Source organism: Acomys russatus, chromosome 3, assembly GCF_903995435.1.
Source record: "Acomys russatus chromosome 3, mAcoRus1.1, whole genome shotgun sequence".
Classification (NCBI taxonomy): Eukaryota; Metazoa; Chordata; class Mammalia; order Rodentia; family Muridae; genus Acomys; species Acomys russatus.
The window spans coordinates 68408935-68428633 of NC_067139.1; positions in this window are offsets into that span (position 1 = coordinate 68408935).

Consider the following 19699-nt stretch of genomic DNA (forward strand, 5'->3'; position numbering starts at 1 on the left):
ATAATATTTTTGCAAGGCTCATCCATGCTTAGCACCACACACCTGTACCATGGGTAGTTCTCCACTTTTCATGTTTGAATAGTGAATTGTATGCATACACTGAAATTTGCTTACCCATTCCACCAATACAAGTTACTGCAGACACCACTACACATTAGCTGTGGGGAAAGTACTGCTGTGAACATTCTTAGGTATATATTTATTCAGACATTTGAATTCTTTGAGGTATTCCTCCAGGAGGGAAACTGCTGAGTTAAAGAGAAATCAGAAATCCCAAGTTTAACCTTTTGCTTTAGCTATTTGTGGGATCTCTGAACTACATACAGATTTTGAATTTAAAATACACACACACGTGTGTGTGTGTGTGTGTGTGTGTGTGTGTGTGTGTGTGTGTGTGTGTGTGTGGTGAGCTACAGAACATTCTGTGAAGTGCTGCTATCTTAATACTAAGTGCTGAGATTCATGAGCATGGGGTATTTTCCCACCTGTTTAGGTGTCTTTAATTTCTTGCAATAACATATTATAGGATTTACATGCACATTTTGTATTTACTTTAACTTGTTCCTATGTATTTGATACTCTTAATGTTTATCTTGGTTACTTTTTCTTATTGTGACCAAATACCAGACAGAAGCAACCTACATGAGGAGAGTTTTAATTTGGCTTACAGTTTAAGTAATACTGTCCATCGTAAGAGGGAAGGCGCATCAGGGTCTGTGGTGGTGGGAGCTCTGGCAGCCTGTTATAGCTCCTTTTTTACAGCCCAGCACCTCAGAACAGAGTGAGAAAAGGGAGATGGCCTAGAGTTCTCAAGCCTCTTGCCTCCGACTCTAAGTCCACCTCTAAGGCTCGTGTCCAAAAGACTCCACCTACCTGAGCCTGTGGGAAACATTTCACATGGAGCTCTTTGAAGCACTATTAAAAACATAAGCACTATTTATTGTACCAGGAGATTCACTTCAAGTAAATTGAAATAGAGTTGATTTTTAGCATCTTGAGCTCATATCCTGTAACTGGGGTTAATTCACCCATTGGTTCTATTCGTTTTACAGTATCTTTCACATTCTATCTATATGAGATTGTGTTAAGCTGGGCCTGTGTCACAAGCCTGTAACCCTGGCTAATATGAATCAGAAGAGTAACAAGTTCAAGAACAGCCTAGGAAATGTCATAAGACTCTAGATCAAAACAAAACATTTTGCATCTCAATAATAAAATGGTTGTCCAGAATAAAATCTATCCTACATTCAATTCTCATTTTTAAAAATCAGTGAGAAGAGGTATTATCATTTCTTAATACCTTTTATATATATTTCTACCTAATCTCTGCAGATTAGCTGTATCCTGGGTGCTCTTTCTTGCTTAGCCAGACATCTATTCTAAAACACTCCTTAACTTTAGCATGTGTTGAGGCAAGACATCAACCAGAAAGGAAAACTTACAGTCTTCTTGAATTTGAGCCTACACTCTGCTTAGGCTTCTATACGCTTTTCTAAATTCCCTCATAAACACAAGCAATCTGTCAGTTTTCACAAAGAAATTTTTTCTTCAACTTTTCATTCTCTGCATTGTTTTAGTTAACAGTAATCTGCCAGAGGGATCAGTTCAATGGTCAAATGGAAATATTTACTTCCCTATAGTATTGTTGGTCGTTAATATCAGACTCATGTGAGATAACAGAGATGGGGATATTTGATGCAAATAAAACTAAATCATATGCTACCTGCAACAGTTCTCCATCACAATTTCCTACATAATTTCTCAAAGTAAGAAAACCACATATGTTTCATACCTTGGAGAACCATTGGTCAGGGGTAATTATATGTGAAACTGTGCAGGTGTCACAGTGATTCAGTCTTATTTGCATAATATATCATACCCTTGACCATTGACCTGAGCTCAGAAGTTCTGAGTGATTTTTTTAAAAAATAATCTGCTAGGAAGTGAACCTGAAGTAAGAATTTTGCAATTTTGGTTTCTTTAAAAAACAGAAATATTGGGCTGGAGAGATGGCTCAGTGCTTAAGGGCACTGACTGCTCTTCCAGAGGTACAGAGTTCAATTCCCAGCAACCAACCACATGGTGGCTCACAACCACCTGTAATGTGATCTGATGCCCTCTTCTGGCCTGTGGGTGTATATGCAGGCAGAGCACTGTATACATAATAAATAAATAAAACTTTTTTAAAAACCAGAAATATTATAAGAATATGCTTTTATTTTAATCCCTGGTGTGGGAATATGGGGAGGCTTCTCAGAAGTTGACTGTGATTAGCCTCAAGCTTGGGTGGGGAAGTGATTTTGCCAGATAGTTTCTATGAGCATGTGACATTTGGAACTCTGGAGACTTTTCAGAGGGTATATAAATGCTATGGCCCTGAAAGGCAGGGTGGACTATTGGTTGGTTGTTGGTTGCTGTCAGCTGGCTATTGGTTGTTGTTGGTTGTTGCTAGTTGCTGTTAGTTCATTAAGAAATTGTTCTCAAAAAAGAAACAAAAAGAAGAAATTAAATATGCTCGCAGTGAAGATCAAACTTACCCCCACGGAGCTCAAATCCCCTAATAATCAAGAAGTAATTTGTTGATAATGTTGCTCCTTTCTGACCCCTGACTTTATTTAAGGATGTCTTTCCTTTCCTCTCTATCTGTTTTTCTCTCAAATCTAGTATTAGGGAATTGAAAAGGTAGGAAAAGGGTGGAAAAGGATGGAAGAAAAAAGAACTCACAAAGTAGAAAATGCTGACTACATGAGCCTTCACAATTCAGATCTTGATTTCGTATGTAACCCAGTTACCTCTCTTCAGCTCCAGATAACTTCTGGCTGGTGTTAGACCATGCATAGAATTTTCTTATCCTTATTTGCATACTTATTATTGACACTCTTTGAAAACACACAACTTTTAATGATCTGAATTTAGAAGCTATTTATGCATTTCTTTATCCAGAGCACACATCGGATTCAATAGATCAAACATGCATCTACAAGGGTTCTCACTCTTTGTCTAAGGCTCCTGCAGTAAAAATCTTTGTTTGTGGGTCAACACAACCTTTCCTACCTGTTAACTTGCCAGATGTCTGTGGTTAATTAGCCTAATAGATTAATTGTTTTTCAAAGTCGCTGGGCTAATTGGGATGGGATGGTTTCTGCTCTCCCACACTCACCATCCTCATCCTAACCCGAATCCATTCTACTCCCCCATACCGAGTGCAAATTTAGAAAAGTGCGTGTTGAGTGAATAGACTCAGCATAGCCTAAGAAGAGGGTTAAGGAGACCAAAAAAAGGCTCCAAGAAATAGGGAGTCTTATTTCTACGATACTCCAGTAACCCTGCAGAGAATCTCTGGGTAAGAGGAGCGGCTGGACCTTAGATTACTAATGGCCCAGGATTTTCTTCCCTATCTAGATATTGGGCCTGTTCTCTAGAACACATAAAAAACAGACGGCTTCTAAATGTCTAAACACCTGCTTGCCGGTGCTGTATTTAAAACAATATCATGCGTAAAAACCTGTCAAGTACTAGAGCTTTTGAGCTGGTTAGTCTCATTCTGCTCTGAAGGAGTAACATGAAGGACCTCTGCGCTTCACTTACGGAACAGCAATCTAGATTTCTGGGTGAACTTTAGAAACCCCAAAACTAAAAGCAATGTCTTTGTAACAAGTGCATTTCCTTTTCTTTTATTCCACTTAAGTGGAAGGACGATGAAAACACTGTGTTTGGAAGCTAAAGTACCCCTCTTCAGTGACACAGAAGCACACTAAACCTTGACTACTTTATTAATTCAATTATTCTAAAATTATTCTTGGTGTGTGTTGTGTTCATATGTTGTGTATGTGTGTGTGTCTGTGTATCTGTGTGTGCGCACATCCATGTGTGCATGTGTGTGTGGAAGCAAGAGGTAAACAGAAAATACCTTTCTCTGTCTCTCTCCAGCTTATGTTTTGAGACAGGATCTCTCACTGCACCTGGAGTTAGCTGGTCAGTAAGCCACAAGATCCTACTGCTCTACATCCTCTGCCTAGCGCTAGAGTTACAAGTATTTTCTAACTCACCCAGCTTTTCCCTGAGTTGCAGGAACTCAAGTCCTCATGCTTGAGGACTTTACTGCCTGTGCTACCTCCCTACCCTCTTTTTGCAACATTTATACATCATCTCCATCAGCAAGGTTGTAACAGATCATCACTTTTTGGTTGTTGTCAGAACCCTCTTCTCTCCACAAGACCTGCTATGGAGGGATACGTCCACATTTCACAAAATACACTTCGGATACTCTTTCTAAAACTAAAATATGATGATGCCACTTATCTGATTAAAGCTACCTTTTAAATCTGCTTGTTGTAGAACAAGAATATTCAAACTGATCCCAGGCCAAACTAAGACCTCTGTCTTGTTTTATAAATAAAGTTTTGTTAAACACATACATTTTACCCATAAGCATATTGTCTATGCCATTTTTATGCTACCCCAGCTGAGTCTAATAGCTGCAAAAAAAGACCATATGTTTTCACAAAGTCAAAAATATTTACCATCTGGCCACTTACATTGAAAATTTGCCATCCCCTGGTATAATCTAGAACTCACAAGTTTGGCTGACATCCGGGGCAATTTGCGAAGGTCCACTTACATTTTACATTTACCCTAGAGCATATTTATTTGAAAGCAAAACCACAGGAAAATATTGGCAGTCTCCAGAATATAATAGGTTGTTGGTATTTTACTTATACATGTCTTAGTTTCCAGATTCAATGGTTCCTGCATTTATGAAGCATCTCTAAATGCCTCTTCCAAAGTAATATTATAAAATATTTAGTCACTACATATTTGGTAGCAGTTTTCATATGTTTGCATACATTTTTATTAAAATAATATCTCTCACTTTTGCCCTTTTTTTAAGATATATGACACTAGCCTGATATTTGATACTTTTGATTCAACTGTCTTCCTGACCATTTTAACATCTTCTTGTCCCTAGTGATTTTGAACCTTTAGCCTTGTTTTTAAAACATTTTCGGATATACATAAAACTCTAATTGAGTGAACAGCACAGGGTTCCATATCTTCCTTTGATTCCTTCACTCCATCCCCACCACGTTCATTTTTGTTCTCTTATTATCAACCCCTATAGCAGTGGAACTTATTTGCTCTCATTGATGAGCCAGTATTGACAGATCATCAGCTCCTGGCCACAGTTTACATTCAGACTCAACTCACTCTTTGTGTTGTGCATTTACAGGTTTTTGTAGGCTTTGAATTTTTTCAAAACTACTTTAAAACTAAAAAGTAAAGCTTTTTAGGCTCAGATCCTTGGAGCTATTCCACTCTTTGTCCTCAGGATTCCCGTAGATCCATTAAACAGCAAACCAGCAATTCAGCCAAGGTGACTGCAATTGCAGCAGTGGGAATCTGGAGCAATGGTGGGAACCTGGAACCTCCAAGCATTCTCCAGAGCGTTTCTCTCTCGGATCATCTCAAAGTGGAGCGATGAACAGCCAAAGGATAGGAAACAATACCAAGACCAAAAGGATAGATATAGATACAGATATATAGATATATAGACATAAATATAGATAGATAGATAGATATGTGTGTATAATATATGCATATATGTATATATACATATATGTGTGTGTGTGTGTATATTCGCAGAGTCTGTAACAGGATGTTTATCAGTTGGCAAAGACCATGCCCCTACAAGAGTCAGTTCCTCTTCTAGTGGACAAACACCACGTGTTCTCTCAAAAGTCTATTTCCAACAGACAAATACTGCACACCCTCACACAAGTCTGTTTCACATCCCACACTTGTGATCAAAACAAAAACATGTTTACATCCACTACACATTGTCAGCAGTGTTTGGTGTTGTATTATTTTAGCCAACCTAGTAGATATGTGACTCATCATTTTAATTCATTTCTCTAATGACAGAGTGTTGGACATCTTTTACATATATTTGGCATGTTTATAGCTTTATTAATGTGTTTGTTCAAATCTTCTGTCCATTTTAATTGGGTTGTTTGTTTCTCTATGATTTAATTTTTCCAATAGCATTTTGCAGTTGTTACAATTGTTATCATCAACATTTCTCATTATGATACTAAGTATTTCTGTGCTCTTAGCAAATGCTAACAAAAAAAGTGTTTCTACAAGCACTAATTCATGTAATCCTCCATATAACACATTTTACCTACTCTTAGCCATAAATAAATGTCTTAGAGAGGTTCATTAACTTATCTAAGCTCACACAGCAGGCAAGGCACAGAGCTAGAGTTATAACTCAGTCTTAGAATCTCCACAATCAAAACCTTACAGTGTATAGCAATTCTTCCTTGACTCAACGGATGTGTGACAGGCATAATGTCATAGAAAAGTAATCTGAATAATTATGTACATCTGAATCTATCTAAATCTCATTAAAAAATAGGAAACACACCCACCTCTGAAAACAACAAGCAACCAAGAACAACGAAGAGACAAAACAGAGGGAATAGGTCTTGTTTTTCATTATTAAATAATTTGACTTTAAAAAAAATGTAGACAATTTAAAATTTCTCCTAAAGCTAAACAAACAAAAGCTCAAGATGTAAGGGGTTTTACTCCTTTCAAATTACAAATGGCTCAATTAGCGGTTTCTTTTTTTTGTTTTCAACATAATTTTTATTGATTATTTGGGAATTTCACATAATATACCCCAATAATATTCAATTCCCAATCCTCCCTCCCAGGTCCACATCAGAGGAAAGTGGTCAAAAGGAGGGGAAGTGCATTTTGTGCTGTCCATAGACTGACTGGAGTATGCTCATGCTCAAACTCCAGTGGGTAGCCCCTTAAAGAAAACCGAGTCCTAAAAAGGAAAGAAAGAAAGAAAGAAAGAAAGAAAGAAAGAAAGAAAGAAAGAAAGAAAGAGAAAGAAAGAAAGAAAGATAGTCTTTCCCACCTCCACCCCTGCCATAAGCTAACCATGAGGAGCTACTCTTCAGCATCCTTGTGGCAATTTCTAAGAGTTCCTATCGAGACTGAGGGGAGGGAGGTTGCCACAGAAGCCTTCAAAATCTCTCAATCTCAACAGTGAGTCTACAGTCATTGATACCACTGAAAAAGAGCCTTCCTTGCCCTTACAGTCAGAGGAAGCACAGATCATGAACTTCCACACAGTTTCTGCCAACAGCATGGACAACAGACCTCAGGATGGTCTCTAATGGCAGTACAGACCATGGATATGAGCATGGCCCACACCCAGAGCTTGGGCCACAGACACCATCATGGCCCTTAAGGCAGCACAGGCCACAGACATTAACATGGCTTCAGGTAGCAGCGAAGACCAAGAGCATCCACACAGCCTTTGGGAGCAACATGAGCCATGGACGTTAATATGGCCCCTGCCCATCAGAGAACCAGAGACACCAACATGGTCCTCAGTGATAGCATAGAACATGAACGTCAGCGTGGCCTCCAGCAATAGCACAGACCACAGACATCCACCTGGTCTCCTGTGGTGGCACAGGCCATGGTAATCAACATGGCCTGAGGTAGAAGCAAGATCCACAGAGATCAGCATGATGCCCACAAATACCATCATGCCTTCTGAAGGCAGCACAGACCACAGGGGTCTTTCAGCACACCAAATTGAGAAAAATGAGACAGCCTCCATCTTAGACAGCCAGAGTGATTGTGTGGCTGGGCGGCATGTTTGGCAGCAGAACCCTCAAGCCTGCATGAACTCCAAGCTGTTGCAAACCACCCAGCTGACCCTACTCAGCTACAACGTTCTTCCCTGTCCACAGTACCGTTCTCCCACACTGGTCGTCAGTCGTACCTCTAATTCTACCTCTCTCCACCATACGTCTGCCCTTCAGTTCTCCATTCATCCACTTCCCCACAGCTCCATCAAATATTTGTTCATTTAATTAGCATTGAAAGCTGCAGTTTGTCTCACACAGTCTCGGCCCCTAATCCCTGCCCCCCAGTTTTACATGCATATACTCATTGCGAGGAGTCATTGGTCCGGGTCACTATTCCTTATTTCTGAAGCATACTGGGCCATCGCTGAGACTTGTCTCGGATATCCTGCTGTTGCCCTGAGTCAGCATGATCGCTCAGCTAGGCAGAATGTCCAGGGGCAGGATCCAAGTGAGCTCCCATCTGTTGCACACCCTGCCCTCCGTGCTAGCTGCGCCAAGGCTCCTGAGGCACTGCACTCTCCTTCCAGCAGGGTAAGCAACAGTGGCTCTATGCTGCAGGCCAGCCCTATTATTCTGTAATGGCATGCTCTTTGTCCACTTAAGCTGTGCTTTCAAATGGCTCCCATACTGTTGGCTCTGGTTCCTTAACAATTAAACTTTATTATGAACCTATTAAATGAATGTACCTCCTTTACAACCGACTATCCGAAAGACGAGGGAAAGGAGAACAGGGAGAACAAGAATGAAACCTTCTGAGCATCAGTTCTGCTGGGCAATCCCTTGGCATAATTCTCCAGGAATCTAGCAGATCCTCTACCCGACGGAAGAAGCCGCACTGTCCTTCCGTGGACCGAACCTGGAGGACCCCCACCGAGCTGATCTCTCTCTCTCTCTCTCTCTCTCTCTCTCTCTCTCTCTCTCTCTCTCTCTCTCTCTCTCTCTCTCTCTCTCTCTCTCTCTTGTTATTCAATGTCCTTCTTCTTCCTCCTCCTCCTTTAAGGTCCGTTTTGCAATATAATACCCTGGCAGAAGTTGCCGGCCTGGTCTTCAATCCTGGGCCTATATGGCTCCTCTGAGTCTATAACAGATGCTTATCATTCTGTAGAGACGGAACCTCAGTGGGGTATCATCCGGAGGCTGCCTTCACCCCGGTCCCAGACATTCTCTTCACACCATACCCTTCATCGACACATGTGTAGTCTTATTGTTTTCCCCAACACACAGCTCTTCGTCTGCACCGACTTTCCTTCCAATTTCATGTATCCGCCTTTTGAAAGCATCTTCCCATTGGACCTGCGTGTTGTTGTAGGGGTACTAAAGGCTCTGCAGACTCCTCCGCCTTGGAGCCTCCCTGGGTCTCTCGGCCCGGAGCTGCTGCTCTGCAGTCCAGAGTCAGGCGACTTGAATCACAGCCGTGATAGAAGTTTTCATCTTTGATGTTGATGACGTGCTCCCAAATCTGGTTTTGCAGCACCAGCTCCTCCACATGCTCCGGCAGCTCATCGATGGAGTAGACGTTGGGGTGGGCTGACTAAAAGCCCTGGATCTCTGCCCAGATGGCAGCCGAGTTGGCCAGCTGCGGCCGATAGTTCATCTCTGGCTGCCAAGTGGGTTCAAGGTAATTAGCAGTTTCTAATTCGGTCTCCTAGCCTCTTTCAAATGGATCAATCACTAATTCACACAAAGGAATCCTAATGTACTTAGCATAGTGAAGGTGTCTTCCCTAGAGACATGTGCACACCTCTGGACATTATGAGTCAGCAATTATATACACTTTCAAAATGTTACGTCAATAATGAAAACAAAGCGGTCTGTTGAGGCCAGCACAGTACTTGTGGTTGTACGCATGCCTGGTCAGAATTCTAGTTACTGTGGTAAAAACATTTAGATCGTCAGGCTCACCCTGGAGTTCTAGTTTCTCCAACTGCCACATCTTCTAACTCTTTGGCTGCTGGTAGTAGTTTTATAAGATTAATGACATTCCATTCCAAGTCAGCTATTGTTGCACATGCTTGTAGTCCCAGCACTCAGGAGGCTGAGGCAGGGAGATTATGAGTTGGAGCCTACCCTGGACTATAATCCTGACTCAAGAAGCATTGCATCTAACCAACAAAAATCCATTCCCAAGTATTCAAATGAACAGTACAATAAGTGCTCTTGTGATATATGGTTTTCTCCAATGGTCCATCTCAGATCAGCTTTGAAAAGCATATACTGAACATCTGAGTAATTTAAAATTTAGTTGGATATGAGGAGCATATTGTTTGTGGCAAGATTTTTAGGAACCATTTGATGGCCAAGATTGTGAAGCCCTCATGCTGGTTTCAACAGAAAACAAGGATTGTGCCTCCCTCAATTCACTCATTGAAGTTTTGTCCCCAGTGGTGGTGGGGTTTGATGAGTTCATGAGGTCAGAAGAGTGGGGCTTTCATAAGACATTGGCACCCTTATAAAAGAGACACCAAAATATCTCTCTCTCTCTCTCTCTCTCTCTCTCTCTCTCTCTCTCTCTCTCTCTCTCTCCACCCCCTCCCTGCCTCCCTCCTTCCCTCTCTCTCTCTCTCCTTTTAAACATTCTTTTATCTTTTTCCTTTTTTAACTTTTTAATGTATGTGCATTGGTGTCAGATCTCTTTGGAACTGGAATTACAGACAGTTGTGAGCTGCCATGTGTGTGCTGAGAATTGAACCTGGGTCCTTTGGAAGAGCAAACAGTGCTCTTAACCACTGACCTATCTCTTCAGCCCCATCCTCTCTTCTTTATTTAATCTTAAAACCCTTTCTCTTCTCTTTCCTCTGTTCACCAACCCATGTTAATAGATATAACTCCAGAGAGTTTTATGATTAAAATTTCCACTGCTGTTTGCTTTTTAAAAAGAGACTGAGATAAAAGGCAAACATTCTGGAAATTCATGTTTAAAGCCATTTGAGGGTCTTGTCCTTAATGTGCGCTGCAGATAAGCTGACTGCCCTTGTACCCCGCAAGCATCTATTAATCCCCTTTCTGTAGCCATCGTTCCTTCATAGCCCTCACCATAATAAACATGAACAACACCTGCTCAAAGAAGATTGGGGATAAGACATTTACATGCTGCTTTTTCCATTTTGTGTGTAGCTTAAGCGAGTACACATGTGCGTGTGAGGCCTGGGGTGTGGAGTAGGGTTGGCAGGATTGCACTCATCCATGAATGTGGAGGTCAGAGTTTGACATTCGGCTGTAATTCTCTATTGTTCGTGAAGTAACCATCTTGGCTAGAGTGTCTTATAAAAGTTCCAGGCCCCAGGTCCCACCACAGGGACTTTTGCATGAGTAGTAGGCATGGAAATTCAGGTCCTCATGTTTCCAAAGCAAGTACTATATCCACTAAGCCATCTTGCCAGCCCTAAGCTTTTTTTTTTTAATCTTATTCATCTTCTTTCGATATCTACATAAGATGAGAAAATTGAGGTTCAAAGAAATCAGGTCATTTACCCTCAAAACACAAAGTGCATGCACAGTACAGGACATGGATCTGAAGCCATGTTTTTCTGCTTCATTAATCCAGCCTGCTAACTTCAATATCCCTTCTCTCCAGAAATCGTGTTAAAACATGAAATAAACGTGAATGGCAGGCAGCATTTTCTCCTCCAGCCAGGCTGCTAAGGGAGATGCTTCCCACCATATCCGGACACCTTTTCTCCCAAAGGCAGGAAAGAATGCAGGAATCGTGCTCTCCCTGAGTTCTGCTTCAGTAAAGAAATGAAATAACTTGTCTTGTCTATAGGAAGGAATAGAAAACAATATCTCTATGGTCCTATCGGCTAGATCATGCATCTCCCTAGAAGAGCATCCGTGCCTGATCCATCACTCTATATATAGCACTCCCTGTGTGGCATGCATACAGAATGCTTGATGCTTAGCAGATGCTCAGGCACTTTTATTAAAATGCTGAACTGAACTATTCACATCTATAATTCAAGGATGCTATATTTCATCAATTTCTCAGTCAATAATAATAAAAATAATAACTGGAGCACATACCCCAAATTTAAGTGGCATCTAATTTAAGGCAGGCTTTATGGAACACTCCAAATAAGATTCCTCATTAATGCCTCATCCAGCCTGTCAGTCAGCAAACAAGGTGAGGAAATGGGCATCTTGTAGAATTGTCCAAAATTATGAAGTTCTGTGATATGGATTCAAGTCTACAACTTAATCTTTCCTTTTAATAGTTCTACTTTAACAAATAAAACTTCATTGCCCTGCATTAGGTCGCATTATCAGTAAGGAAACAGAAGTGTCAACATAAGAATGCTTCATTTTATATTAAGTACTAAAGAATTTTAATAATAGCAAGTCAAGAGCTAGAGAGACAGCTTAGTAAGTAAAGGACTTCCTACAGAAGCATATGAACCTGTGTCCACATGCCCATAATCATGAAAAGCAGAGCATGGCGAGGTAGGGTAGACCTGTAACCACAAGTCTTCTACAATGAGACAGGAGGCAGATACAGGAGGATCACAGAAGCTCACAGGGCAGCTAGCTTGGATTAGCCTATGGCAAACAAGAGACTCCATCTCAAGCCACATGAAAGTCAGTGACTGAAACCCAGGGTTGTCTTCAGACAACACATGCACCAGGGCACTCAGATGTGGATGCTCATACTCCAGAGCATGGGCACAAGTGACCACACACATGCACACATGGACATGAGTGCACAAGCAAACATTTTAAACACGCCCATACAAAAACAAATCTCATAAATTTATCTCGAAATCCAGAAAGAAAAATGCACACATGTGTTCATCCTATAAATAGCCCTGAATTTATAACCTGAATTTATAAAATCTAAACAATTTCAAAGTCAGGAAATCAAAGACTGTAAATTCTCATTGGATGAAACATTCCGATTTAATAATCAGCAATTAATCTGTGGCTGAAAGAAACTCAGAAGGATGTAGACAAAACTTCTATCAGGGCAGGGTGCAGTGAACTGTGACTATGTGCCTGATCTTTTTTTTTTTTTTTTTTAATCCTCAGTCTCATAACAGTTTTTGTTTCTTTGTTTCTTTGTTTGTTTGTTTTTTCAGGGTTTTTTTCTGGTTTTGATATTTTTTTATTTTATTTTACTTTTTACATATACATTTCTATTATTACACATATATACAATATATTTCCTATAGCAAGAAGAACCATGACACAATCAGGAGTTATATGAATGTTACATTCTTAGTGTTTTGGCTATTTGTATTTGACAGCCTTAAAGAAGACATCTTTCCTATCTTGGTGCATCTAAATTTCTGAACGTAAATCAATCGCCATCACATATTGTCATTATCAACTTAGAACACCTATCTAGACCTAAAACCATCTTAACCCCTAAACAACTAAGCTTCATTATAAAACTAAGCTACCTGGTCTTCAACGCCCTCAGAGACTTGAAAAGGAATAAACTTGATTATCTGAGTATGCCAGGAGTGCAGGTTAGTAGCTTTCCAAATGAAAAAATAGCAGAGACAGTTTTCTACCTGAATAGTCACCCTAAACTCTCTAAAACATTGGAGCATCTTCTTCACCCTTCTGGCCCAATATATCTGACAGACATATTCGTGAGGCAGGAACTGTTGAGGACTTCCTTACCCTGTCTTGGCAGAGCTTGGCCATCGACTCTGCCTGCATCTAAGCTTGCCCCTTTTTAGGCAGAATTCTCTCTGTGGTAGAAATGAGGACCTTTTGCCCAGTGGCTAGTTTGCCATATATGAAGTCATCTCCATAAGGAGGTTCTTTGATGCTCATCATCCTCTTTGAAGTAGGCTGGGTGTTGCCAGGAGTTAACCTGTCTCATTGTCAATGAATCTTTAAAATAATAAAAAACATTTAAAATATTCTGCATGCCTCTGAGGTTTTTGAAGACCTTATCTTTCTATTGTGTCATGTCCAGTATGGAGATTCCTCTGGAAGACCTTTTATTGTACAGGATCATTTTAACTATTCTGGGTTTTCTGTTTTTCCATATGAAGTTGAGAATTGACTTAAATTTCTCTTCATTTGGCTATAGATTTGCTGTATATTGGCTTTACTATGTTTAGGTATGTGCTTTGTATTCCTGCTCTCTCCAGGACTTTTAACATGAATTGGTGTTGGACTTTGTCGAATGCTTTTTTTGGCATCTAAGGAGATGATCACATGGGTTTTTTTCTTTCAGTTTTTGATATGATGAATCACCTTGATGGATTTCCATATATCAAACCACCCCTGTATGTCTGGGATGAAGCCTATTTGGTCACGGTGAATGATAGTTTTGATGTGTTCTTTAATTTGATTTGCAAGTATCTTATTGAATATTTTTGCATTAATGTTCATAAGAGAAATTGGTCTGAAATTATCTTTCTTTGTTGAGTCTTTCTGTGGTTTATACATCAAAGTGACTGTGGCCTCATAGAATGAGTTTGCTAATGATCCTTCTGTTTCTACTTTATGGAATAGTTTGAAGAGAATTGGTGTTAACTCTTCTCTGAAGGTTTGGTAGAATTTTGCGCTGAATCCATTTGGTCCTGGGCCTTTTTTTTTTTTTTTTCCCCATGGGGAAACTTTTGATGACTGCCTCTATTTCCTTAGGTGTGGTAGGGCTATTCAATTTGTTTACCTGATCTTGATTCAATTTTGGTAGTTGGTAGCTATTAAGAAAATTGTCCATTTCATTTAGGTTTTTGAATCTTGTGGCATACAGGCTTTTGAAGTGAAAGCTGATGATTCTTTGGATTTCCTCAGTGTCTGTCCCTTTTAATTTCTGATTTTGTTGATTTGAATACTCTCCCTCTGCCTTTTAGTTAGTTTGGCTAAAGGTTTGTCAATCTTGTTGATTTTCTCAAAGAACTGGCTCTTGGTTTCATTGATTCTTTGAATTGTTTTCTTTGTTTCCAATTTATTGATTTCAGCCCTGAGTTTGATGATTTCCAGTTGTCTACTCCTCTTGCGTGTGTCTGCTTCCTTTTGTTCTAGAACTTTCAGGTGTGCTGTTAAGTTGCTAGTATGGGATCTCTCCTGTTTCTTTATAAAGGCACCTAGTGCTATGAGCTTTCCTCCTAGCACTGCTTTCATTGTGTCTCATTGGTTTGGGTATGTTGTGCCTTCTGTTTCATTGAATTCTAGGAAGTTTTTAATTTTTCTTTTTATTTCATCCCTTACTCAGATGTCATTGAGTAAGAAGTTGTTCAGTTCCCATGAGACTGTACGCTTTTACTTGTTTCTTTTGTTGTTGAGTTCCACCTTTAATCCATGGTGGTCTGGTAAGATACAAGGGATTATTTCAACTTTCTTGTACCTGTTGAAGTTTGGTTTGTGGTCAAGTATGTGGTCAGTTTTGGAGAAGGTTCCTTGAGGTGCTGAAAAGGAAGGTGTAATCTTTTGTGTTTGGGTAAATGTTCTGTAGATATCAGTTAGGTCCCTTTGTTTCATGATATCTATTACTTTCCTTGTTTCTCCATTTAGTTTCTGTCTTGTTGATCTGCCTATTGGTGAGAGTGGGATGTTGAAGTCTCCCACTATTAGTGTGTGGGGTTCAATGTGTGGCTTAAGTTTTAGTAACGTTTCTTTTACAAATTTGCATGTGCCCAATTTTTACTCTCCATTTTATGTCAATGCAATGAGAAATAAAGATACCACATGTCAAACTTAATTAAATCTCTAACAGTTAATGTATAATAATATCAACATTGGTTTTTTTTAATAATGCAAATTGATTTAGTTTTCAATGTTTCTATTACAATGCATATCATTCTGAAGATATTACTTTTTGTTTCTCATTAAATATAAAGGACCTCAATAGTGTCAGGGATTAGCTTTCTCCCATAGGGTGGGTCTCATTTTGGGTCAGGCATTGTTTGGACGTTCCCTCAATCTTTGCTCTATCTTTATCCGTGCACATCTCTAGGCAAGTTAAGTTTGGGGTCCAAGTTTTTGTGAGTGGGTTGGTGTTCTCCTCCATCCACTAGAAGTCCTGTCTGGCTAGAAAGTGGCCTCTTCAGTCTCCATGACCCTCACTGCTAGGAGTCTTAGCTATAGTCACCTCCATATCTTCCAGGAGCCTACCCTGTCATAGATCTCCAGCTTGTCTCAGAGATGTCCTCATCCTCAGTTCGTCTTTTTTCTCCAATCCCTCTGGTGTCCTGCCCCAGTTCTCCCTTCATTTGATTCCCACCCTTATTTCCTTCCCCACTCCCTCTTCTAACCTGGTGCCTCCATTCATTCACTTCAACCATCTATTGTGTTTTCCTTTCTGAGTGATTCAAGCATTCCCCCTTGGGCCTTCCTTGTTACTTAGCTACATTAGGTAGAGCATGGAGAACATTGTGGAAGAGTGGGGGAAAGAATAGAAGGACCTGGTACAAGATATCCACAAGGAAACCAACAGAGTCAACTAACCTGAATCCAGAGATGTTTACAGCAACTGAAGCACCAGCCAATGACCATGCATGGAGTGGACCTAGATTCCCTACACATATGTAGCTTATGGGCAGTTTGGTCTTCATGAGGATCCCTTAGTAAGGGGAGTAGGGGCTGTCTCTGACTTGGATTGTGTTACCTGTTTTTCAATCACTCTTTCCTGGTGAGGCTCCCTTGCCTGGCCTCAGTGGAAGAGGATGTGCTCAGTCCTGATGCAACTTCATGAGCTCAGATGGGTTGGTAGGGTAACTACCCTTTTCTGAGGAACAGGGCAAAGGGGGTAGGGGGGAGATTGAGGAAGGGTGAGACCAGGAGAAGGAGAGAAAGGGAGCTACAATCAGGATGTAAAGCGAACAAATAAAAAATAAGAAAAATAAAATAAAGTACCTCAAATCCATTATAGCTCTAAAGAGGTCAACATATAGGGTACTCAACCTCAAGAAAATACTTTCCAGCCTTTACCTTTGTAGGGGATGAAAAGACATAATTTCCTTTCTCTGAAATACATGCTTGCCTTGTACAAAAGCTGGGCCGTCTATGGTGTATGACTAGGGCTGCCCAGTGTGGGCTAGTGTGCTCACTGACCAGAGTAGTAGCAAGTTCTGAGCTTACCAGGCATGCACAGATACTCCATCATCAGCACATCTGTAGAGGGGCCAGCAAATCCTTTGCCCATTTGTGTCTGCTTCTCCTCATAATGTTTGTATGGGCAGAGCTGGGAGCTACTATTAACCAAGGTCCTGAGAGTGGAATGAGCAGAATAAACAACACAGAAAACTAACCAAGGCATTAAAGAACTACTGGAACCTAGAACATATATGAATTAGTTGAATGTTATCAGATAATGAGATTGAACATGGTATAATTGCATAAAGTGAGTATTTGCATCTCATGTTTAGTCAATTACCTGACTGTGACTATTATTGATTTCTGATTGAGTTTCAGCCTTTTCTGAATGAATAAAACTTAAAAACTCATCTAATAACAAGTTTTACAACAGTATCACAGAAATTTATAGTTTATTGCAAACAACTGATTAGCTGTATGTAGTTTTCTATGATCAAATGTGTCAATAACTTATAAGTGACATACTGTCATCCATTAACTTTTGGCTTTCCAATTTCTTTACTACAAAGAAATCGCTTATACAATACATTAGGTATGTGGTACACATGAGGTTTATTTGTCAATGAGAATTTTTGTATGATATAGAATAGAACTCTATACCCACAATCTTCAGAAATTAGAAACATGAGCTCTCTAGATTTATTATAAAGAAAATTAGTATTCTGCTTTGCTTCATAAAGTTCCATATAGTTTCTCATTGAATTCATTTCTAGAAATTAAATGAGAGAAAAAGAGATCATGTAATATTTGTGCAATGGTTTCCTGTCTCCTTATCAATAAATAGATTCTTATTATCATGTCAACAGGGTGATGATGACAGCTGGGAGGTGGTGATGACAACTTTAATTTCAGCACTTGGGAGGCAGAGGCAGGCAGATCTCACCTGTCTCAAAACACACACTTCTTAGAATATTTTAATAACATCTGGATAACAGAAACTTGTATGTTGTGGTTCTGGAGGTGAGAAATCCATAATGACGGCACTGGATGTCTGATGAGTCTGGGAGCCTATTTGATGTTTCATGGGTGACTGTCTTTTTACTGTATCCATATACCAGAATCAGCAAAGGAACTGTGGAGGGCCTCCTTTCTGAGATGCAAATCCCATTAAAGAGGCCTCGATGGAGCCTCATGGCTTCATAACTTCTAAAAGCTGCACTCAGTTCCTAGTTACAGCATATCAGGGATACATTGTCAGCATTTTTGAGGGGATACATTCTGTCTGAAGCTGCCTCTGTCTAGTTCATGCTCCATCAGTGTGTGTGTGTGTGTGTGTGTGTGTGTGTGTGTGTGTGTGTGTGTGTGTGTCTGTTTTGAGACAGGGCATGCTTGTAGGAGGTTCTGAGCCTCCTAAAAAGATCTTCATCCAATCAATGCAAACACAGCATAAGCCTATGGCACAGCAGTGAATGAGACCAACGTAGTATTCGTGTTAACCCATTTCATTGACCTCAGTCTGTCCTTGACTCCGTAGGGAAAATGGAGGTGGCAAAAAGCCTACATACTACTTGTACAAAAGGAGCTGGGTTCAAACAAAAGCACTCTTCCCCCGAGACACGCAGAGAACATGACACTAGAAGCACAATGATAACTAATGTCCATGGTAAGCAATAGTGTCACATCTCAGGACAAGAAGGAAATCAGTGATGTCACAGAAATAATCAAGGAACTGACCTTGGCTAGTCATTACTGTCACACAGAGTGAACCCAAAATTCAAGGAATTCACTCCTGCCATACCAAGGTCACCTCATCTTCCCCACCCCTCTCCTTCTAAGCACAGGAACAATCACTTACCTGAGTCTGCAAGCATAGAATGGCTTTCTCAAACAGCCTGAAATTTTTAAATAAATACAGTTATCCCTTCTCTTTTCTCTTCCCTCCACCTGTTGGCATGGGGGAGTGGGAGGGAGCTCAGACAGAAAAGTACAACTGTTTCAGAGGAATAAGTACTGGATGTTTTGTATAGGCCAGTTATTAAGGCTGGATTTGTTATTCAGACATACACACACTAACACACACACACACACACACACACACACACACACACACTCCTGAGCACAGCCATGCACACATACACATTCACACTCTTGAGCACAGACACACACACAAATACTTTGCCATACTTTTTATTTTTCCAATTGCTTTATAATAATAACAGATTGCATTTTGAAGAAAAGAAACATCCATTTTTGAAAGCTTAACTGGTAGTTTTAAAAATTCCCAAGCAGCTATGAATTTCAATACACTTCAAAAGCAGTTGTAGCATTTTGCTTAAAATACCGCTCTTACATTTCTAGTCCCAGGCTTCTTGGTGGATTCAGACTGAACAGGTATAGACATCCTCACATCTTTGCTGCCATTATTTATAATTCGTACCTAAGAAGATTTTCTCAAAACTTCCCATCTAAAAATTATATCTCAAAAATGAATTGGACAAGAAAAGAGAGAGATAAACACTTCTCATACACCTGGGTGTGATCTAAATCTATTTTTAAGAGAACATATAAGCAAGCCTGTGGCTGTTGAAACACACACATAAAACCTAATACATTATTCCAAGGGACTTGAAAACACAAAGCAACTACCCCAGGCTCCGTTTGAGTCATTCCTTAATGTATTTATTTCAGTTTGAATTACACTCAAAGTTGTCCTCAGATAGAAATAAGAAAGAACAGGAGTGGGAAAGTGGAAGCACACACATTTATTAAGTACTGTCTTCTAATGACTTTAAGTGCCCTATAGAACTTAATTCTTTCAACAACCCTTAATTTAAGGAGTATCTGTGTTTTAAAAAAAAAAAACTGTAACAGATTAACAAATTGACACTCAGAAAAAAATGCATTCACCTGCCCAAGCTTGCAGTGGGAAACGGTAGGGCCAATAGACTATCTGGGTACAGTAAAGCCAGAGCCCATATTTTCTCTTCTGCCTTGTTTGGAGTATATCTGAGTTCCTGTAGCAACGAAAGCAA